The sequence below is a fragment of the Sciurus vulgaris genome (genome assembly GCF_902686455.1).
Source record: "Sciurus vulgaris genome assembly, chromosome: 15".
NCBI lineage: Eukaryota > Metazoa > Chordata > Mammalia > Rodentia > Sciuridae > Sciurus > Sciurus vulgaris.
Window position 1 is genome coordinate 44,620,188 of NC_136476.1, and position 25,111 is coordinate 44,645,298.

Here is a 25,111-nt window from a genome sequence, read left to right on the forward strand (position 1 = left end):
TGTCTTCCTGAATTTACTGTGAACTGCTTTCTAGAAACAGACCTTTGATTTGAACATCAGATTCACTTTGGATCTAGGGCACCTTAAAAACTGAAGTAGCATAGGAAAAAAAAGAAAGGGAAAAAAAAGATCTGTGGTATATATACACAATGGAATATTATTCAACCATAAAGAAGAAGAATATTATGGCATTTGCTGATAAATGGATGGAATTGGAGAATATCATGCTAAGTGAAATAAGGCAAACCCAAAAAGCCAAAGTCTGAATGTTTTCCCTGATAAGTGGATGATGATATATAATGGGGGATGGGGGTGGGGGATAAGAGAAGAATGGAGGAAATTTAGATTGCGTAGAGGGAAATGAGAGGGAGGAGGGGTAGGGGTATGAAAGATGGTGGAATGAAACAAACATCATTACCCTATGTATATGTATAATTATGCAAATGGTATGAATCTACATCGTGCACAACCATAGAAAGGAAAATTGTACCCCATTTGTGTATAATGAATCAAAATGCAGTCTGAAAAATTAAAAATAGATAAATAAGTTATAAAAAAAAAATACAACTGTTACTAATTTTAAAAAAAAGGACTTTCTATCATGATCACCAATGGATCTTAATGCCTAGAATAAAACCTGGAACATAGTAGGCAATTTTAAAAGATTTTTTCAAAAATATTTTACTGTGTTAACTATGCTCTAGGTACTGCTAAGTATTTTGCGTATATTCATTTATTCAATATACACCACATCCATAGGAAGTAACTACAATATTCAACCCCATTTTACAGATGTTATAAAAGCAAGGTGCAGATGAGTTCAATAAATTGCTCAAGGCCACGAGACTAATAAGTTGAAATAGCCATTCGAGCTCAAGTAGACAGGCTCCAGAATCTAGGCTCTTGGAAATTTCTGAAACAGAAAACAGCTAAGTAATGAGATCATCTCAGAAAAATCACTAATTAATCACCAGACTCTGTGCTTTAATGAAGATTGTACTGTCCTCTTTTATTTAAGCTTTTTCTTTAAATTATTAGAAATTCAAGGAACGTGGGCTAAATTTTTCCAATGCAAACAAACGCCGTTCCAGAATAAACCAGATCAAGAATCCCTTATAACTTTCTGTACCTTGTAGTAATGGCAATGTCACCTCTGAGAGGAATTTACTTGTTTCACACAAGCAGAAGCAGGTGGTAAGATGCAGGTGTTGTCATGTTTGTGGGCTTTAATGAGGACGTAAGAGTTTGCTGGGAAAAAGAATAATAAATGAGGTGTTTCTTTTCCACCATCTCCAGATTATCTGAGGGGGAAAAATAGACATATTACAGTGCTACACATTATGGAAGAAGACAAAAATTGTTTCATCTGAGTTAAAAAGAAAATTTTCCATAGTTGCTAGAGGCCATATTAGTAGACAAAAGCAAAGAGTGTACCAGGGATCCTAATATGTAAGGTGATCATTCTATAGAGAGGACTAGAACACCCCAAGAGGACTTGAATTCTTTTTCTCATTCTACATAACAGCCTAGCCTACACAGATAGAATGGCAGGTCTCTGTCATATAATTATTTTTCCAGTTCACTTTTGAATTAAAATACAAGTATTAAAAACAGAAACACTACCAATCATTTTACATATCAGGTCATTCCCAAACCAATAACTAACTTTCTCCTTCTCAAATATTTTTACCAAAAGGCATATTTATATGGAGTTAAGGAAAGGACTAAACATATCTATGACACAAATGGGAGCTTCAGGAACAAAGTAAGGAGGGTTCTACCCATTTTTGATGACTTTTTTGGTCTTTTTATGCTATGTAATATGAAGAAAACTATTTATCAATGTCTTGGGGAGAAAAGGAGAGGAAACTACATATTAACTGCTTATGCTTTGAGCTTCTTGTAGTGCTCCCAAATAAAAATGTCCAACTATTATTGGAATATGTAATGATTTAACTTTCATTCTATCTATTCTTGATTTATATTTGCCTTTTTCAGTCATAAATTTTGTAATTTTTACATATTGAATTCTTTCCTTTATTTGAAGACCCTAAACATAGTTTATGTTAAAGTTATTCTGAGATTTCACCATTATTTCCATTTGATTTGACTGGGGCTGAATTTATCTTCCTTCTTCTCAGGTTGTGGCTGTATTTCTATAAGCTCCAAGTGGATTTTTCTACTTTTTTCTACTATTAACTCTGTACCCGTCACTTATCTAACAAGTGGGCATTTGCATCCACCTGGTTTTCCAGGTATCCAGTGTCAGTGACAGCTCCTATACCTTTTTTATTTTGGTCTTAAAGAAAGTGCGGCTACTGGGTCAGAACTCTGTCAGTGTATGCATTTACTTTGTGTGTGTGAGTGTGTGTGTGTGTGTGTGTGTGTGTGTGTGTGTGGTTTTGTGTGGTTTTGTTTGATTTTATTTTTAGCACAGTGGTTTTCAATCACATTCTGTCCTGAAAGCACTTGGAACTTTTATTAAGCCTCTTCTTTAGCGGGGAGGTCTGTTGTAGCACGGAATTTAGTCAGTGATTCTATCTTTATTCCCTGTCATGAAAAGTGTTTTGTTGTTGCCTGTTACTTTGCAGGGATCAGAATATAGTTATTTCTGACCGCTTATGGACTGGAACCCAGCAGGTCCCTGGTTTCAACCTGCTCATCACTGTGAGTTTCTATTCCATTTCTAGTGCAGTGTACTATCCATCTTACTTGGGGACCTAGGTATATCTTTAATTTAATTTTAAATGTTATTTTTCAATTTTTATTTGGATATTTTAATAACATAATAAAGTAAATAAGTTTCAGGTGCTTATACTACAGATGAAGTGGTAGAGCACTTCAAGGTAGGCTGTGAAAAGTTTAAGATGTATACTATAAACACCAAAAACTTCTATAGTAGAAGAAAAAGAATTATAGCTAACAAGCCCAAAAGATAAAATAAAATAATAAATTGTATTCAATTAAACCAAAAAGGCAAAAAAAGAAAAATGGAAATGGAAGTAGCTGACAGAGAAAGTAAATATCCAACAGTAGATTAAATTCAGCCATTTTTATATTTACATCAAATGTAAATAACCTTAACTCCCTATTTCAGACAAAGATCATCAAATTGGATAAAAATGCAAGGCCAATCTATATGCCCCCAATAAAAATGTCAAAATAATTATATGTTGTGTGTATGAAGTCATTCAAAATACAGTATGTTAATCTCCAAAACATGCAAGAAACTCAATAGCAAAAATAAATAAATAAATAAACCCATTTAAAAACAGGCAAAGGATCTGAATAGACGTTCCTCAAAAGAAGACCCAAATGGTCAACATGTATATGAAAAAATGCTCAACATCACTAATTCCCAAGGAAATGCAAACTAAAACCACTATGAGGTTATACCTGAGACCTACCAGAATGGCTGTTATCAAAAGGTGAAAAGTAACAAGTGAAAAGTTCCTTTTCTCTAAAAGGGAACAGTTGGAAGCTTCTCAAAAAATTAAAAGTAGAGCTGCCATACAATCCAGGAATTCTACTATTTTATATATATATATATAATTTATATATATATATTTTATATATATAAAATATATTATATATATAAAAATATATAAAATTCTACTATTATATATATTATATATGTATATAATAATATATACTATTATATATATTATATATACTATTATATTATATATTCTACTATTATATATTATATATATAATTCTACTATTATATATATATTATATATATATAAGTATTCTCACCACAAATAAATGATAAGGTTTTGAACAGTATGTTAATTGGCTCGATGTAGCTATTCTACAATGCACGCATATTTCAAAACATAATGTCTTATGTTATAAACGTATATAAGTTTTGTCAATTAATTAAATTAAAATTTAAAGACAGTAACCTGGGAAATTCACAAACAGAATACGAATGAAGAATGGAAAAGGGGGCAGGAAGGAAGGAGCAAAGACTATAGAAAATGAGAATAAAAATTCTCGTTTTCAAAAAATTCATTTTGAAAATTAAAAATGGAATTAAAATGAAACTAATTCTTTTCAAAAATAAAATATAACTCTCAAAATAAAAAACAAAAAATTTAAATTGAAAAATGAACAAATCTAAACAACCTTTAATATCTACCTAACAGAGATGATAGAAAAAGAGAACAAAGGGAAAGGAAGATGTTATCAAAACTAAAGGAAAATAGAAAATTTGCCAGAAATGAAAGGAAAAAGTTTCCAAAATGAATAGGCCCACTGATTGGCCAGCATCGTGCTTGAGGGGAGGGGCTCATAAGAAACACCTTGATGTTAAGAAACCAAGGATTCAAGGCAAATTTTAGTAAGCTTCTGTTATGAGACAGGGCCAGATCTCATGTTAAAAAATCAAGATCAAAGAATCAGACTGCTTTAAAATAGCAATAAACACAGGAGCACACATAAAATGAAACCTTAAAGACAGCACATGGTTACTTATAGGTTCCGAAGCAAAAGTGTTTCCAATCGTGTGTGTATGAAGTTAACTACCGGAGGATGTAATCAAGCAAAACAAGGTAGAACTGAGACCACCATGGATATATCAAATACAACAGGCCTTAATGAGGGGAATGAGAAGACCACACAGCAATGCAAAACCCCAGGAAGTGAACTACAGACAAAGTCCCTCTCAGTGACCTGCAGCACCCCTAGGACAATGCTCAGGGTTGCCCTCCCTGGCATCTGCATGTAAATGCCATGAGTTACTTACCTCTCTTTGGTTGACTGTAACCCAAAATTATATGAGACACAGAATTCTGGAAAATGGTGTGCCAAGCTGCTACCATGTCATGCCAAGGAGATTGAAAGGTTGGGAGTGATGCTATGCTCAACCAACGTTCATACAAGGAGGACATCTGGGACTGACTAGGATTCTCTCCTTGATCAAGCTCTCGTCGCTCTCGTCGAGCTCCTCTGAATGCCTTCTCAACCAGGCCCTGACTTTTAACTTACCCATTTGCCTCTACATCGTTCCATTCTAGCAAGAATTCTGCCAAGTCAGTTTAGCCAGGATCCCCCATCCTTGCTTTGAACACTCTTGATATCAGATCAGGTTCCTCATTCTGCACCATCCCCCAGATTATGGGTGATCACTCTGGCCGACCTTCAGCAAAAACCCTATGAAGTCTGTTTAGCCATAACCCCCCTTACCCCTCATGTTTCCTCTTACTAATTTTCTATCCACTGACCTCAACCCTGATCTTTGGCTATAAATTCCCACTTTTTCTCATTGTATTCAGAGCTGAGCCTGATCTCCTACTACAAAACTGCCATGGTAGTAAACCCCCCTTGAATGGTCTTACCTTTTTAACAAGTGTAATGAAGACTTTTTGTTTAACTCTTCTTATGTTTCTTTAACCAGGCCAACCAGAAAGGAAGGAAAGATAACAGCGTAGAGAAATCCAAGAGAGCAGAAAAGCAGTAGGCCCAGAGCAAAGAAACAGGCTGGGAGTTAAGGAAAGATATCACCAAGAGAAAGAGAAATGGATCCCCACAGGTCAAGTTACATAATCCTAACAATGGAAGCTGAAAATTAATATTGTATTTAGTATAACAAAAACTATAAAATACTTCAATGTTCAAAAACAGGGTTTTTAATAAATTTGTGCATATCCAGAGGATAAAATACAATATAGAAAAGAACTAGAGATGTGTGTATTGACATGGTTAAATATCACTAACAAGAGATTGATTATGAAAAATATGTTGAAGTACCTTACTATTTATGTAAATACTTAAAAATTAGAATACCCTTTATTGTGTGTGAATATATATGTATTCAGTAAAAAGTAAAATACATAAATTTGATATTCACAACATTTCTGATGGTGATTAGATGGAGGGAAGGTAACTTGATTTATATGGGAGATTCTGATATGTTTGTAATGATTTGTTTCTTTAAAAAAGTAATCTGAAACATGGTTGGGCATGGCGGAAAACACCTGTAATCTCAGTGACTCGGGAAGCTGCAGTAGGAAAATGCTAAAGTTTGAGACCCAGCCTGGAAACAGAGACGCTATGTCAAAATGAAAATATAAGAAGGGCTGGGGATACAGTGTAATGGTACAGTGCTTGCCTAGCTTGTACAAACCCTAGGTTTAATCCCCAGTACTACAAAATAAAACAAAACAAAAATAATTAAAGAAGAATAATCTGAAATAAATATTTCTCAAAATGTACTCATCTTGGAAAGTATATGGCATTTTTTACACTATCCTTTAAATAATTCTATGTTATTTTCTCAATCTAGATTTTAAAAAGTCAATTTGCCTACTGAGCTCCTTGGTGACAACAGAAACCACATCTTTAGGAGAGAAATTAGGGGAATGTTACCTTTCATTTATAATTAAGATATTTATGCTAGTCTTTTCTATTTTGTAACTCTCTGAACTAAAGCTCCTTAGAGAGAAGTGTAGTAAACATCACTATTGACTATTGCTAGATCAGCATCCTGGAGGACATGTTCTGCCATTAAGAACTCTTACCTCTGCTATCTTCAGACGGGAGCACTAACAATAACAACAAGCATTTCCATGAAATTTGCCAGGCCTGACCAAGTTTACTTGTATTGAGTGTATAATGTGCAGGAAATGTTAGGCACTTCACATCTACTGTTTTGCACATCCCCCTCAGGGCTCTTATAGCCATGATAAAATAGAAGAGGTGTAGGGTTTAGTGTAGGCAAACTACATCTGAAACCTTGCTTCATCTCTTATACTTCTTGTTAACCTTAGAGCTTCAAAATAACTGAGCCAATTTCCTCTTATGCAAAATAGAACTTTCCAACCTTACAGATATTTATAAGAGGTGAATGAGATCATATCTAACATGGTAAACTGGATCTCAGGAATATTACCTCCCTCACTTTACAGACAAAGAATAAGAGTATTGAGGGGTCCCTTGATGTGACCCTGGTCACACTGAAAGAATCAAAGAGGCATGACAGTCAGGTGCATGAGCTCCAGAGCCAGCCTGCCCAGGTTAAGGACCAGCTCTGACACTCACCAGCTGTGTAAATTTGGACAAGTTACTCTCTCTGTGCCTTAGTTTCTTTATACACAAATCAGAAAAGTAAGGAAACTACCTCGTACATTGTTAGTTTTTTAAAAAAATGAGACAGACACCATTACCCTATGTGCATGCATGATTACATGAATGGTATGAATCTATATTGTGCATAACCATAGAAATGAAAATTTGTACCCCACTGTGTACAATGAATCAAAATGCAGTCTATAAAAATAAAAAATAATCAAAAAAAGTATTTGGAACAAAACCCAGTACATCAAAAGCATGATGTAATTTAATAACAACTAAAGTGCAAGTCACTAACTCAATGCATAGAAGTCCATGCACCGTGGAAGAAAATGTGTAGCTGCTCTTTACACAGAACTACAGCTGCCTCAACCAGCAGGGGTGGTGGCATGTGCACATTCAGGTTTGAGGGTGGTTTGCCTCTGTTATTTTTAAGTTCCAGAGGTATAAAAGAAAAAGAAGGAAAGTTTGTCATCAAGCTCACCAATTCTTACCTGCCCATGTATGGCCTTCTTTTTAGCTCTTTTGTGTTTTTTGCAAAAAGTATAAGGAAGCAAATCAGCAAGTTCACAGGACCAAATCTTAAGGTTTAGGTACAATAACAGACTTCCAATTTTGCATTGAAATATGAACAAGTCCATGTTCCTCCATAACATGTTCTTTTCTATTTTCATCAGCAGCAGTGAGGACTAGCTGGCACCAATTTCCCATTATCCTCCTCCTGAAGGGCATGCATAACTCACTTAATTGCTTCACACTACAGTACACTGCTATTTAGAACCAGTCTGTTTCTTTCCATTGTAACAGCACGGAAATAAATAAGCAATTTTCATACATTAGGAAACATAAGCATGCCAGTGTCTAATTCATACTTATATGATTAATAAACCAGAGCACTTAGATGAAATACACTGCACAACACAAACACCATTTCATGAGAACAGCCATTTGGGTGTGAGAATCATCCACAGTGGTCTCACTGCTGGGCTTAGTAAGACAGCCCCAGTATGGAAACTCACAGAACTTCCTTAGGGTGAAAGCTCCCCTTTAGATTGAAAAATGAAGGGTGAGAAATGGAGAACCAACTGTCCTGCTTTTGTAAGTGGTATTGGCTTTTTGTGAGCTATGAGCAGCCTGCATGACTCTGAGCAAATATATTTTCTATGTCTTGTTTATTAATGGACAGAAAAGCTAGCCTGAAAATGAAATTGATTTTATTCACTTAGGATTTTATACTCCATTGCACAACCACAACCCAGCAAATTCTTCATTAAGAGAGATAATTACTTTAATGAAGATTAAATATAATTTAAAATTCACATTTATCTTTATCTACCTAATGCAGGTCAGAATTAACCAAAAATTGTTGGAGAAGAGGGAAGAAACAGGTTTCTCCTAAATAATCTCCTTCCCTTTAAGCAGAAAGGGATCTGATCTGACAGTCATTCCTGCCTTTCTTCCTCTTTCTCCTCTTCCTACTCCACCCACACCAGACCCAAATCAGACATTCTGCTTTTTAATAATTCTAATTTTGAGATGTTTGACAGAGGCTACAGGATGGAAGCAATTAATATCCGGGATGTTCAATGAATTATAAAAAGCTGAGTCTATGATGGGCATGTGGCAAAGAAACATGAAGTTCAAAGAAGTGTCAGGTTGGTTTTAGAAATATCTTCCTTCCTCAAGACAAAAAAATTCTACTCCACTTGTCAAAGATAGGAAGCCAAGAATGGCATTAAATTGATTGGCTTTATTCATATGTTATTGAATATGGTATTGAATTGTTCATCATTAATGGCATTTGAGCATTGTTGTGGAAACAGCATATACCTCGGAGGAAGAAAACTACAATTTTGACTCTTGACTTCTCTAATCTTAAAATGTTTCTTAACTTCTCTAAGTCTGGGGCTCCTCATTTGTAAGATAGGGCTAAGAAGGACCCCTTGAATTCAGAGAGGATGAGTACCTGGCACAAAATGTGTACACTCAATGAATGTAATCATTCCTTAATGTATTATAAATTTTCTTCTAGAAGTCCCAAACACTGTTCCAATGGCCCCTTCAGAGACCTATAGCAGAATACAAAAGAGAGTACAATAAGTGTAATACAATAGATGGAATACAATACTCCCCAGATGACAGTAACACCAATTCTGCAGAAGTGACCAGTGGGTTTTACTATTACTGTTATAAGAAGAGGTGGCCCAGGCCAAAGGATAGCACAAGGAAGACAGTTTATTTAACACTCTAGCAGATATAGCCACAGCCCTGAGTGTCTGGGCATTCATTTTCCATGGAAAAAACTAAATCTGGCTTGGTAAGGATGTATAACTGGCTGCCAGGTGTAATATTTACAATAATAGGGCATGGAGAACATGAATATTACATATATTATCTTACTCAATTAGTGTGACTATATAATTTATCATCCAAAACATAACACTTTCAGAATGAAAAGAAATTCTATACATAATTGCATCAAGACATAGATATAAATCTGGATGGTCCCTCACAAACCAAATGTATGGTCACCTTATGTTCAATGCACCCATTCCGTCTAGGAGACGTGAAACACCCTCCCTATTCCCAGAAAGAAGCTGTGATTCAGAGAGGGCCAAGAACATACTAACTAGCAAATGGCAGACCCAAAGTTGAAAACTCTGTCTCTAAAATTCCAAGGATTTTTCATCTAACATAATCTGTCTTCGAAACCCTTTATTCAAGATATCAACTATCAAATGACAGTATCAGTTTTGTTTTGAAAGCTTGCCTTTATTGAATAAATAGCATATTTCAAGTTATGGGTCATGACTCCCAAATGCTGTCAAGTAAGAGAGGGAAAAGGGTGAAGTGCAGGCAAAATGGTGCCAGGAAGAGCAGTTATACCCTAAGAGCATCCAGCTCCTTCTGAGTTGCACAGGCCGGAGCTAATCTTTATTCAAGCACAGAGAATGGCAGTCAATCGGGCCAGGCATCAATAATCCTGTTCCCCTAGGTGCCAGTCTATATTCTTATGCATCCAAAGAATTCTTTGACCTAAGTAAGACACCTCTGATTTTAGTGATCTGTAATCATAAATAAATGAGATTTACTTCTATAAAATAGCAGGATCTTTACTTTCCCACTTAATAGTGATAAGAATGTTGAGAGATAAACAGATGCCACATCCCTTCATTTTCTGTCCTATCAATGTTTTCCTTGTCTCTTTGAACACCAGAAAGGGGCCCAATCTAGCCTCCATCACACTGGCTGACACGATAGAATTTATATTCCAGCATAGGAGTGACAGCTCCCATAGTCACAGATTCTAAGCATCCTAGACCACAATCCCTAACCAAAGACCATTTTCAGAGACTAAGCTCCTGATTCTACAAGGGGGTAACCAGATATAAAACACCTAAGAAAGAGTTCAGCTTGAGACATAGTAGGAAATCCTAAATCAAATTCCACTCTATTTCTCTGAATTTGTGTGATCTCAACGTAATACTCAAACACTGCGCTTGAGACTTATCTATAACAATATTGTTTCTCAGACCTTAGTGGCCATAAAAATTATCTGTAGTCCTAGGACACATTAGAATACCTTCCTGGGACCCACCCTGGGAGATTCTGATTTATTCATTTTGCTGTGAAGCAAGAGAATTTGTATTTCTAAGTTTCCAAGTAATAATGATGGTGTTCATGGACCACATTTTGAACAGCACTCAGTGGTATCAATGATACAACCTCACAGTTTCTGTAAAGATGTGATGATCCTTAGCAGAGCAGCTGACTCACAATGCTTCACAGTCAGCATTGAATAGAGGATCAGCCAAAGTCCAAGAGTATTAGTAGGAATAAAACTTGGGGACATCTAATCATTTCTAATATGCCATGTACAAGATTTAATTACATCCCAATCCCTCTTGTTATAACTCATTCTATGCAGCAATAAAAATAGGGTTCCAGTCTCATATTGTGCACTCAACCAAAGGCCTCCCAGTTCTGTTTCTTTTATCAGAAAACATAATTTTTGGTTCACAATGATTATGTGTCTCCTTCAGGCTCAGCTGCATCTCCATAGCATCCAAATCCCATTTAAAATCAGCTTCATTACTACTTTAAAAATAAAACACAAATCTTCCCATTAGAACAGTACTCAGGAAATAGAGTGATATTTACTTTGCTGAAAACAGGAATCTCTCATTTATACCAATTGTCAATCCTATGATCAGCCAAAGTCCTTCAGTTTGTCCTTGTCTGATGCAGTTCAGTGATCAGGGAACTCGCCTCCCTCCCTTTTCCCTCCTTCCTCCCTCCCCTCCCTTCATTCCAACTTTCTCTTCGCGACATTATTTAATCTCGCAGTTGCAGCTTCCTGGGATTAGCTACAGCATCTATTAATAGTTTTACTTCTGTTTACAGTTCCAAGGGGAGAAAAATGGCTCATTCCTTTTCTCCAATCTTGGAGATATGTCTTATTGCAGCAGGAGCAAGATGCATAAGCCCCGTGAATAACCTATTTCCACAATCATTCCACTGTAAAGATGCTAATGTGCTTCCATGCCGAATGGATCCATTTAATAGGCAGAACAAGTTGGATATAAACTCTTTAATTGCTTTCAGCACACCGATTATCTTCCTGTGTCACCTATTGTATAATGCAGAAATGTTAACAAAAGCACTTACTGAAGACATTATTGGGAATTAAAAAACAAAGAACCATCAGTTGTCACTAAATATGCCTTTCATGTTCCCAAATGAAATGCATTTGCGCACTCAAGAAATAGGAGGGAAATGTGCAGGCCTGCCATTGTCAGATGCAAACATCTTCATTAGATTTTGATCCAGCTGCTGCACGATCTATAAAAAGAGCTATCTAAGCCGGCAACTCATTATTGGTTATTTCAGGAAAACTTCAAAAAACCATTCCTAAACCTACACTGATCTTTTCTGACAACTTCACTGGCCGGGCAATTTGGGAAGAGTGGCACGGAAAACCTCTGCCAAGCCAGCCTCTCAGAGCAGTACCTCAAAGGATGCAGTCTGCCGGTGACTGTTAAGGAGAAGCCACAATTGCTCAGCCAGCCTGTATTCCTGGACACTTGAGCTGTAAATCTCTGTCTATCATCCCCCAAATCTCCTGTTCTGACCTAACTGCTTTTCTTTAAAAGCATATAAATAAAAGTAGCCAAACCCGGGTCTTTATAGACCAAAACGGAAAGATTAATATGTGCAATGTCTCATAACATCCTTTCTCTGTCGCAATAAATCTTCTTATGCATATTGGCAGTCGGCTCATTTCTAGCATGTTATTTTCTGCAGACACTGGCTGTTTTAAAAGAGGAAAAATAGACTAGTCAAGGGAACAAGAAAGGAAGGAGAAGAAGAGAGAAAATACAGGGAAGAGAGAAATGGAAAAAGGAGGGTTGGGGAGAGAAAGAATTGGGGTTCTGGGGACAATGTTTGCAGGAGGTTACATAGGAAGTCAACTATAAATGTCAAAATTACCTGCAATTCTTTTTTGAATTCTGTTGAAGCAAAAGGTCCTACAACAACCTGAGTAGCATTCATATTAATCACAGTCCCTGGCATCTTGACTTAGGGACCTTTTCAGTCAGGTCCAGGTCTCCAAAGGCTTCAGATGGACACCAAACAACTCACAGAAAACAATTGTCAGAGATGTCACTGTCATTTAAGTGAAACTCTTTCCCCTCTTGGTCCATATATCTATTTCTGACAAAGAAAAACAAATTATAATCACTATTATTCAGCCTCAGTAAACAAGGAAGGAAGAATACATGGACCATTAAATTTGCCTCAAAGATTTTTGGCTTTGCCTTTAATTTACTTGCTTTGTTATCTATATTATAGTCAAAAGTAAATTGAAATGTTCAAAATATTGATGTAATATCATATCCATTATTTGAATTAGGTACAACAGTTCATTTGGGGATCATTTTATTATGCTTATGTTATTATTAAAACTGTTATCCAAATCTTAATAGTCTTGAGACTCACATTATACTTTTCCTCATATGTCCCCATCGCCTTCAGAATATTACCCCTCCAGTGGTCCTCTACCTGTCGTCTTCCTGCCTGCAATCACTTTAATCAATGGTTGGATGACTGAGCAGCAGACTTTGAGGCCCACACTCACTCAGATCAGGGCTGGAATATGAGTTGGGAATGAGAGCCAAACTAATTTCTCCAAAATGTGAATCTGATCCTCAGGCTCCTCTATGTAACACTATTCAGTGACTTCCTATTACCCTTCAGATAAAAATCACATTCTTGATGTTTGGCTACAGGCAAGTTATTAAACCTCTCTATGGCTCCATTTCCTCATCTATAAAGTAGTGATAATGATCTTGAGGAAAAGTATGGAAAGCACTTAGCACAGAGCTAATGAATGCTCAATATTACTATTACTAGTGTTATCCCACCCATTCCCCCTTTACTCTGTCTTGTATCTGTACTCAATGATGTGTTCCCCAGCTCTCCCAGACCTTTCTCACCTCTGTGCCTCGGTATATGATTTTATTTTACTTGCAATACTTTACTCCTCTTCTTGATCCCTGACCAGGCTCACTCCTATTAATTTATGAACTGTCAGCATAAATGCAGATTATTGAAAAGGTTTTCTCTGATCCCAAGGTTGGGTTCTCTTCCTTTAGCATATGCATGAATTGCATACTCTCTCTACTACAACATGCATCATCTATCACTATAACATCTTGCTTTACTGAGATGTCCCTAAAGGACCTGAAACTAGATATGATTTGTTCACCATTGTATTTTCTCACTAGTAAGCACAGTATAATCAGAGTAGACTAGATTATGATGCAACTACAAAATCAATTCTTAGCAGATTTTAAAAACAGAGAACTATTTCTTGCTCACACGATATGTTATCCCAAGATAGCTCCACAATATTTCACACCAGACTATTACCTACCCCACCTGACCCTCTGTTCTCTGGAACATTGCTGGTCCTTTGACAGAGAAAAGGAACAACATAGTTGTTCCTTTTGTTCTCTTAAAGCCTCCATTCAGAAATTGCACATCTTATTTCTCCTCATATTTTATTGGCTAAGGCAAGATACATGGCAAAGCCTAATATCCGTGAAGTGGGGAATTTTCATATTGAAAGGAAATCACAAAGAGGAAAACAAAAATATTTAGTGAATAGCGAATTTACAGACCTCAAAAAAGAGTCAGTTAAATGAAATGCTTTTTTCCTGAAAGTTGACAAATAAATCACACTTCAGTTGAAATATTTCCAGAGACTTTTCTGTTCCTTGAAGAGTTTTTCATTTTTGAAAATGTTGACTTGTATAAACACTCTTCTTGTGGTCATAGAACCATGCTTTGTTCCATAGACAGCAGTTGTATGTGGTAACTGTTTTCAAACCATACCAGTGTACTCACTTTTGAGTAAAGAGCAACAATCAGATTCAACAACAAGAAAAACAAAAATGTGATTTGATTGTTATACTACACAAAGTATGAACATGCACAAGGGAGATTATATTCAATCTCATGAAATATACCCTAACAAGGAAGTTTCAAAATCAGTTGCTTGACCTCTCAGATGAGACTCAGAAAAGCTGAGTGACATACCCAGATCAAACATCAGAGCCAGAATTGAAACAGTAGCAAAGCCAGAATGGTAACATGCATCACCAATCTTAAAGCAAGTGTTCTTTCACTTACAACACACTGCCTTCCCATAAGGAGTTTTACCAAATGTAAATGGTTGAAAAAGATCTCCTCCAACAGATGAGAAAACCAAGGATCAGGAAGGTAAAGTGACTTTCTCAAAATTACCTACGCTATTAGCCCTGTTCTGCTTGACTACAAAAATCCTTAAAGAAAGCTAGATTGTTTCAGCACCTGGGACAGTGTCTACTTTTTACCAAAGACACACAAATAAGTTTTGAATCTAATTAGAATGAATTACTGAATTGAAACTTGACATGTATTTCTTTTCTTACTCCATAGCCCTTGTTTTAATTTTCCTTGAAGTTTGAAAAGCAGCAAGTTACACACCAACAACTGTGACTTTGGAAATTTCTCTTCTATAACATCCTTCATCCTAACTCCTTTCATATGTATAATTGCCTTCCTCCTTTGAGCAGAAGCAAATTAATATCTAGAAATTTGTCTTCTCATGACATTTGCAGAACAACCTAGGATTAGTAAAACAAAATCATCAATGGTACAAGCCTTCAAAAGATCATTAGAGAACCTTATTCCTCTAAGCAAAGCAGGTCAGCTGGCAAGTGACATAATCCAGATGCTCCTAAGCTGCAGCAACAAATGGCATTAAGTTGCTGTCTTCTGACAACTAAGTGATATGTAGAAGAAATATGAATTAAATTTGGAGACAGATTACACATTTTGGCTGGGCTTCAGAATTGGGGAATATTAAATAAGAAAGAAACAATAGCTCTGTCAAGTCTAATTGTTTAAAACATAAAACTCTTTCCATATGTCTTGAGAGGAAAAGAGTTGCTCAACATTGGGATACACTGTGAAGCCAAGCAAACAAAGAACAGCAAGCACCATTTATATTGAAAAACTTACCTGCAGGGGATTTTATCCTGCTTTCTTTTTCTTCTTCTCATGCTTCACTCAGGCACTCAGACAGTTGAAAATAGCTATAGGAAAAGCATATTATGAAGCTTTTTTTTTTACTATATTATGAATTGACTATATTGCAGAGAAAGCATCAGCTTTGCAATTAAAATTTAGTTCCAACCCTAACTATACACCCTTTTGTCATTTAATCTAAGCCTCAATTTTCTCACCTGAAAATAGAGACTATATTCTTAGGGTATAAGGGTAGACTGAGGATTAAATAATGGCTATATAATGACTGGCACTTAATAGATATTTGTTAGAATGTATCTTCTTTCCTTTTTCCTTTAAATATATGGAAATGCAGTCATACCCAGAGCAGCTCCACAAACTTCTGTGATGAAATGAAAAAAAAAAATTCATGTTTTCAATAAATGCCTGCATTTCTTTGCTTCAATTTATTAACCTAGGTTTATTCTACACTATATACAGGCAAAACTTAGTGGGAGAGCTATAAAAGTTAGAAAGTCTTTCACAAAGTAAATGCAATGAGGGCATTTATTAAGCCCATTTTTTTAATCAGTTATGAAAGGAAATAATCAAGATCATTTGGTATTTTAGGTGTTTGTTATCCAATGTTTATGGAATACATGTGTTCAGCATGGAAATGTACTAAAAACAAAACAGTAAGGCTCAAGTTCAAACTGAAATTACTGGGTTTTGTTTCATAGTAGATGGATTGGAAATTTCTAGTTTCCAAGTAGTTTTGTGTTACAAGACTTTGCTATACCTCTCACCACTTGTTTACATACACACTGTGTCACAGCAGAAAGAGAACTGTGCTGGGGCACCAGCCATGCCTTCAAATATTCTCTTGGAATTTTGATGTCCATTGTGTTCCCTCTTGGGAGCTCAACTTCCTCATTGTTTAAGGGGATTCCCAATAGAGGATCTCTAAAGTCACTATCATACGTATACAGGTCAAAATGTGACTTGCAATTCTAATAATACATGTGTTTATATGAGCATTTATGAATAATATGTTCATTTCCTAGAGCACAAGCCTACAGTGATTTTGTGGAGATGATACCATCATAGGAATGCAGTTGCACATTGAATGTGCAAAATGTCATGAGTGAAAGTTTCCCAAAGGAATTTCAAATTGATATCTACTTCAGTAACTCCTGTCACACTTCAGAGTGAATTTGAGACTAATGCTAGCCATTTCTCCTTTAGCTCTAGCCCCTAAGTAATCTTACATAACCCAGGGAAGATCACAGGTCGGCTGGATGCACAATGTCTGGAGGTTTAATTGACCTCATAATGTATTACCCGTGACCCCAATTAAAACTACTCAGCCTCGTCTCAAGAGTATCAGGATCAGGGAAAAAAGAGTTGATATAATTTTAGGAGAATCTTCCCAATATTACAATATCTTTGACTGTCATATCCCAATTTCTTCCCTTACTGCATCACCAAAATAACCTAAAAATCATTAACATTGAAACTAGGATGGAGAAGTTTGTGAAGTTTATATTGTCAGAGATCTGATCTTTTCTACTTTCTACCATTGCAAAATCAATGGAACCAAACAAATTTGCATTTCTAATCATTCCAAATTTCTAGTGCATCATAATATTCTAACTTCTTATCTATTATTTATAAGAGCCAGTATCTATATATCAAAAATCTTCTTTTACATACTTTTTACAACAAAAATGGAAAACATATATTCTTTTTCTGCTCCATTGCAATTTAAAGCAGAAATCTTAACAGAAGGAGAAATACAGATGAGAAAGGTATTTTCCACCATAAAAATTTTAACTTGGAGAAGAAAAAGGGCAATTACAAGTCAATTCAGCCGTAGGGAATGTGTAATTCACAAAGATTTCTGGTTAAAACACAGATGAAAGGGAAAGGGAACAGGTACAAAATCTTTCTGCATAATTCATCCCCATTTCATGTGAATATTAAGTCTCCATATGATTAATATTAGGTTCTTGTTAAATTAACATTCATTGACCTCTTTAATAAACGGGCTACCCAACACTATGGATTCAGAGTCTCTGAAAATGAAGACAGCTTCGTGTTTATAAAACATCAATAAATAAAGTTCCTACTTTATTTTTGATAGAAGTCCTTGCTCAGAAGCACTGTGCATATGTGGTGTATGTAGAACTATCTCGGGTGAAGCACTTTCCTGGGTATTGCAATTTTTACATTAGAGTGAATCGTGACTTTGCAATTCCACTAGCTAATTAGCACTATACCACCTTTAAGTGCAGAGTAGCTATTACACTGAGAGCTGAAGTGATTTGCCTGAAGTCAGGGAATCAGTTAGGAAACAGGTTCAGTATATATAAAGCACCAGGGTCCAGAGAAGGATAATCTTACTTTAAACAAATACCCAGAGAAAGGAATATCCTTTTAACCTACTGGCTTTTCTAAGGATTAAAAGTAATCAGGGACATTCAAAATGATTCTGACTTTGGGAATTGAAACTCAAACAACATGCAATTCATACAAAACTTTCAGGAATTATATTAAGGACTTGTTTTGCATCAGACAACTCCAAACACTTTTATATTTTGTCATTTATAAAAACATTATAACAGATCATTATTATTTTGAAGAGATCATAAAATGGAGGTCGAAAACATAAAGTAGCTAGACCAAGACCCAACAACTAACAAAAGACACATGGTGTGAAATCCATCAGATCAGTCCCTGTGTCCCCATGGTTCATCACAGTAATCATAAAGATCCAGCCTGGTGCAGGAACAGCTAGCTCTCTTGGGCTTTTATGACTCCAATTCTCCAAATGATAGGCATTCTACCTCTACCTTCTGCTCAAATACACTGTGGTGTCTTGTGATTTTCTCTGGAATTCTAACTTTAGGATCATTGGACAACTGCCCCCAAGAACCATTCACCTTTACCCTAACCTTAGGTTAATGTTGTTCCATAAAGTCAATTTATCTCAGAGGAGACAACAATGCCTACAACAGAATCCAACAGGTGGAAGGAAAATATCACATACTTGTTGAACAAGTGAAAGATGTCCTTTTGTTAAACTTGGAACACATGTAATTTGTTTATAGCAGATAATAATGATAAAACCCTATATTTATATAGCATTGCCCTCAAAATATTTTCAAGTCATGTCATTTCATCCTCACAATCAGCTATAGAAGATAAATAGGGCTGGTCTAACTCCTATTTTATAGATGATAAAATTGAGTGTCATAAAAAATTTTCTCAAAGGCACATGGCTAAGAGCAGCAAAGTCAATGTTCAGACTCACTCTTCTAGATTCGTATGACTACTTCCTGTCAATAAATACTTTCCAGTGAACTTTCTTCAAAAGTGCCTAGGAGATAGAAGGAGCTGAAGCTGTCTGAAAGGATATGACATATTTACTTCTGTGAGAGCAGCTTCTTAAACATACAGGAATTTTTCTAGCTAGTTGTTAAACCATTGGTAATGCAAAATTAGCCATGGTCAGTGCATTTATATCACAGACATGGGAAAACGCAACAATTCAGGGATTAGTTTTTGTTTGTTTGATTGATTGATCGATTTTCTGTGGAAGTTGGATTACCAGAATATCATATACAGAGTAGATGGGATTTTGAAAACAGAGAAGAGTGTAAGCATTCCAAGCAATGAATCAAATATGAAGTAAAGAAACAATTTGACTAGAATCTTAATAATGTATTACAGTTTAGGGAGAGAAAAATAATATAGAAAAAGTGAGTGCAACAAATTTATAACCAAATTATGGAGAGCTTCTAAAACTGTTTTGTGAGTTTCTACTTAACAGAAAAAATAAGGAAAAAAAAAGAATGGTGATGTTACAGTAACTATATTCCTCTAGGTTATGTCATGCCCTATACTTCTATTTTTTATTAATTTTTAATATATTTTGATGAACACATAATTGTACACATATATAGGATACAGTATGGCGTTTTGTTACATGTATACAATGTGTGATGATCAGATCAGGGTAACTAGCATACATATCATCTCAAACATCATTTCTTTGCATTGGGAACATTCAAACTTCTCTTCACTATTTTGAAATATTCAATAAATTATTGTCAGCCATAGTTATACCTCTGTGCTATAGAACCTTAGAAACTTTTCCTCCTGTCATGTTAACCATCCTATCTCCACCCTCCTCTTCCCTACCCCTTTCCCAATCTCTCATAACCACTGTTATACTCTCTACTTCTTTGAAATCAACTTTAGCTTCCACTAGTAAATGAGAACATGCAGAATTCATCTTTTTGTGCCTGGCTTATTTCACTTAGTATAATATCCTCCAGTTCCACCCATGTTGCTGCAAATGATAGAACTTCATTCTTTTTATAGTTAAATCATAATCTATTGTGTGTATATTTTTTCCTTTATCCATTCAACAGCCAATGGACACGTAGGTTGATTCCATATCTTGGCTATTATGAATAGCATGAGTACAGATGACCATTGGACATACTGATTCCAATTCCTTTGGACATATACCCAGATTGCTAGACCACATGGCAGCTCTATTTTTTGTTTTCTGTGGAATCCCTATGTCATTTACATACTAGTTACTCTCCCACCAACAGTGTATGAAAGTTTTCCCTTTCTCTGCATCCTTACCAACATTTTTTTTTGGTTGTTTTGATAATATACATTCTAATTGGGGTGATATGATATATTATTGTGGTTTTGAGTTTCATTTCACTGATAGGGATAATGCCAGCTAGACATTTTTAAAATGAACTTTCAATTTTAAACAGTGTTATATTTATAGAAAAAAATTGTAGAAAGTATGGAAAGTTCCTGAGAGTACCACACCCAGTTTTTTCTCTTACTAACATTTTACATTAGCATGATATGTTTGTTAATCCAAAATTAATAAACCAATATTGAAATATTAACTAAAGTTCATATTATATTTAGGTTTCCTTATTTTTACCTAATTCCATTTTCTGGTTCCAAAATCCCATCTAAGACACCACATCTCAATTGGTGGTCATGTCTCCCTAAGTCTCCTCTGGGCTATGGCAGTTTCTGAGACTTTCCTTGTTTCAATGACTTGAGGGGTTGAGAAGGGTTTTTGTAGAAGTCCCCCTAATTGGAGTTCCAATAATATTTTTTTCTCATTAGCATGATATATGGAACTTATGGGTTTGGAGGAAAAGTAGAGAGGTAAAGTGAAATTTTTATCATACCACATAAAGTACACGTACTATCAATAAGTTCTCAACTCTGATGCTAAGCTTGATCACTTGGCTGGAATAGTGTTTGTGAGCTTTCTTCACTATAAATTACCTTCCACCACCCTATCTTTGGAAGGAAGTCACTATGTGCTGCTTATATTCAAAGAGTGGCAGAGATGCTCTTACTCTTTGGGGCAGAGTCTACATAATTAAATTATTCATAGTCTATCATTTTATATGGCATATTTTTCTATTCTGACCCATGTACTTATTCATTCAATCATATTTTTGTCTTTATTTGTTCTTTTAGATACATATGACAGTATATTTTGACACATTACACATACATGGAGTATAACTTATTCTATTTAGGATTCCATTCTTGTGGTTCTACATGGTGTGGAGTTCCACTGGTTGTGTATTCATATATGAACATAGGAAAGTTATGTCTGATTCATTTTACTGTCTTTCCTATTCCCATCCGCACTCCCTTTCTTTCATTCCCCTTTGTCTATTCCAATGAACTTCTGTTTCTGCTCCCCAATCCCCCGCCATCTCATTGTGTGTTAGCATCCACATAACAGAGAGAACATTTGATCTTTGGTTTTTTGGGATTGGCTTATTTCACTTAGCATGATAGTTTCCAGATCTTTTTATGTAAGTGTGGGCTCATAAATAGACACTTTATTCTTTGCCTAATCCAATGCTACTTTGTTTTGTCACTCCAATTGTTTCAGTTTTGGCTTTTGGGAGTTTTTCAGTTGGCTCCTGTATTCTTTTAATATATCCACATCCTCATGAGTTTTTGTTTTTGTTTTTGTTTTGAGTATTTTCATGGTTTCTGCCACCACAAATTGCTGGAGACTCATCTTGTATTCCTGATGCAGTCATAGAAGCAGTCATTTATCTAAGGACCTCTGGTTAGTTTTACTGAACAACAGTATTAGAAATCATCTAGAACTGGGCTCTAGGTATGTTCATGGCTATGGGGGCAGCATTGCTTTTAAGACCTCTTAACTGACAGAAAGTCTTAGGCTTCTCAGATTGCTCTAACAAACTACCATACACTGGGTAGCTTAAACAACATATATTTCTCACAATTGTGGTAGATGGAAATCAGAGATGAGGATGCCAACACAGGTAGCTTCTGGTGAGGGTCCACGTCCTGGCTTGTAGACAGCTGCCTTTTCATATCCTCAAATGGCAGGGGACAAAAGAGAACCCACACTCTTGTGTCTCATCTTTAAAAGACACTAACCCCATTTGAAGGGTTTAGCTCTCATGACCTAATTACCTCCCAGATATCATCACATTGGAGATTAGGGTTTTAAAGTACAAATTTGAAAGAGGGAAGACAAACATTCAGTCTATAGAATAAAACAAGGAAATATGTACCTTTACATAGTAACTCACCTGTATGTGTATAACTACTTCTGTGTGTAACCACTTGCATTTATATTAAGCTAAACACAAGTTCATACTGATGTTTACAACGTTAAACCATTAGCACATAGATCACTCTAGCCTCCTGTCTTGTTTACCTCAAACTCTGGCTTCAAATCTGAGAAACCTGGCTCTCAACATTTGTAATCATTTACTCAATTATTCATTTCCAATTGTGTTTGTATAAAATTTCCAAATTTATTACTGTACCTCTGTGGTAAAAAAAAAAAAAAATATATATATATATATATATATATATCTGTTAGAGCACTCAGTAGTGATCCACATACTTATATTTGTTTTATTCTTACAGATTCTAATCATTTCCAAAGTTACCTAAGTCAACTCGTTCCTCACCTCTTTAGAGATGTTGTTTTGTACATTTTGTTGCAGTTAGATTCTTTTGTCATATTCTGCATTCCATCCTGGGATCTTCTGACCTCCCACATTATTTTTTTAAAATTTATGTGCATTAAGACCCTCTTTCTGGGCACCGTAGTGCATGACTCTAATCTCAGCAGCTCAGGAGGCTGAGGTAGTAGATTGTGAGTTCAAAGCCAGCCTCAGTAACTTAGTAAGGCCCTGAGCAAGTTAGTAAAACCCTGTCTGTAAACAAAATATCAAAATGGAAAAATGGGCTGGGGATGTGACTCAGTGGTTAAGCACCCTTGAGTTCAATTCCCAATACCAAAAAAAAAGACCCCCTCTTTGTGCTATAAAGTTCAATGCACTTTTTTTGTCAACTACATCACATCATCTATCCCTCACTATAGTGTCACACAAAATGGTTTTAAAAATCAGGACTAGGACATAATTTTGTCCTCCTACCCCAAGCCATTGCTTTGGTGAATGATGTGTCCTCCATTGCCTGCTTGCTCAATCTGCTTATCATTAAGACTTTGAGAAAAACACAAGTATTAACATTGAAATAATAGCTGTAACTGAATATTTATTTGTGTGTACCTTTCTCTGGGAATGTAATACTCCAACATATCCTTCAGCATGTGGACTAATGAGTTGCTGCTCTCTAGAAAAAGCACCAAATGAAGCACCTGAGATTGAGACTAGAACAAGAACTGAAACCCAGTTCACATTTAAAAAGGAAAAAGAACAAAAATGTCAAGATAATAAAAATCACCATATGAAAGTTAATTTTAGATTCATTTTAACATATTTCCATTCTGTTGTTGCCTATTCATGAGAAAATGTATATATAAAATATGTGAAGCCAAATTTAGATTCATATACTTGTAACTAATGCCCTTGGTTTGATTATAAAAATTCTTGTTATCTCTGTTGTGATTTACCCAAATACAAGCCACTAATGGTAAGTGATTTGGTCTTAAGGTTAGAGTTCTCAGACTCATTATACAGACAATATCAGAAAGAAGATTATAGCAGTCCCTGGAAAGGAGATCTCACATTTCCTTGTAAGTATGGATGCCTTACAAGCCAGTCGAAAAGTACATAACCTTGAACTTGGGAGAAAAAATAGTCAGAAATCAATACTGAATATTTAAAGGTAATGACATTTGGGAGAAAGATTTAGTCTCATGAAAAGTCCTGAATCCAAACAGGAGAAAAGTATTTTTTATCTATCACTCATTCAGGAATCACTAGTGTATAAGGTTTTTAAATGTTGAGTTCCTTTTCTCTGAGTTAGGGAAATATCTATTTTGTTAAACCATGCTCTCCCAGAAGTACATCCTTCTAAATCTCCATTTTCCTATGAAGATAATCTCCCCCTCAACCATGCACCTTACAAACCTAAGCCCAGGACAGAGTGCTTTTGAAGAGAAGATAAAGGCCTAAAAATATCAAGAGAGATTCTTCTATTGATAGGGGAAAGTCAGTAAATCTTTTTTAATGTGAATTTTGCTTTGACAAATTCTTAAAAGAGCCATTTGTACCTCTTCATTTAGACTCTCCACTGATGATCAGAAATGAAAAAATAATTCTCTTGCTTCCTGCCTGTGCTGCTGTAGAGGATATGAAGGGCCAACAAAGGACAGGGAGGCCTTCTAGTGATTTGCCCGTGATAACTGAGCATCTTAGGCTGAAAAAAAAGGGAATGTTGATTTCCTGGGCTTGTTTAGCTTTGCTTTTTTAATTGCTAAATGCTGGCCTGGGAATTCTGCCTAAAATGGTAATAAGTTGCATTTATACTATACCTTTCATCCAGGAGGCACATGCTTCCTTCATTTCTGAAACACAGCCATCCTGAAGCTGAAAAGCACTAACTGTTTTAATGTCGAACATTTATTCAGTGCCATAATTACACAAGGTAGAAGAAATTGTTTGAAGCAGAACCAAAATATTGCAGTAAAAGATTGTGCATAGCAGGTTTTGAAAATATCCTAGATACAGTCTGCTTTGTGTCTTCCTTTGCACAGAGAATATTTATATATCCCTTTGGAACCTTGAAATTCCTAAGAGACCCACTTTTGTGCTCCTGTTTGGGTCCAATGTAAATTGCTAAAAAAATCAGGAAGAATCAGTTGATTAAATCAAATTTTTGATGCCCATGCATACCAAGAAAAATGAAAATCAGAGTTCTATTATTATTTGAGTTTTACAGACAACACTGAACCCCTCCTAAAGGAATTTCTATCTCTGAGAAAAGCATGTGGGAAAAACAAGATGGCTAAGTCCCACCCAGGAGCTCTTGTCCTTTATCTCAAGGCTAATTCCTTCTCTACTAGTCCAAGAGGGAGAAAGAGAGAGAGAGAGAGAGAGAGAGAGAGAGAGAGAGAGAGAGAGAGAGAGAGAGAGAGAGAGAGAGAGAGAGAGAGAGAGAGAGAAGGGAAGGGAAGGGAAGGG

The 25,111-nt window shown here is 35.8% G+C and overlaps 1 long non-coding RNA gene across 1 annotated transcript in view; it reads right to left on the reverse strand.

Annotated features, from left to right (window-relative positions):
- Positions 1–808: 808 nt before the first annotated feature.
- The window catches only part of LOC306645079, a 62,878-nt gene continuing 38,575 nt past the window's right edge, over positions 809–25,111 (reverse strand). Inside the window, exons 2-4 of the long non-coding RNA XR_013759535.1 lie at positions 15,642–15,715; positions 1,169–1,301; positions 809–913 (exon numbers count right to left, since the gene is read on the reverse strand). This is a non-coding gene — a long non-coding RNA (uncharacterized lncRNA). The remainder of the gene's footprint in view (positions 914–1,168; positions 1,302–15,641; positions 15,716–25,111) is intronic.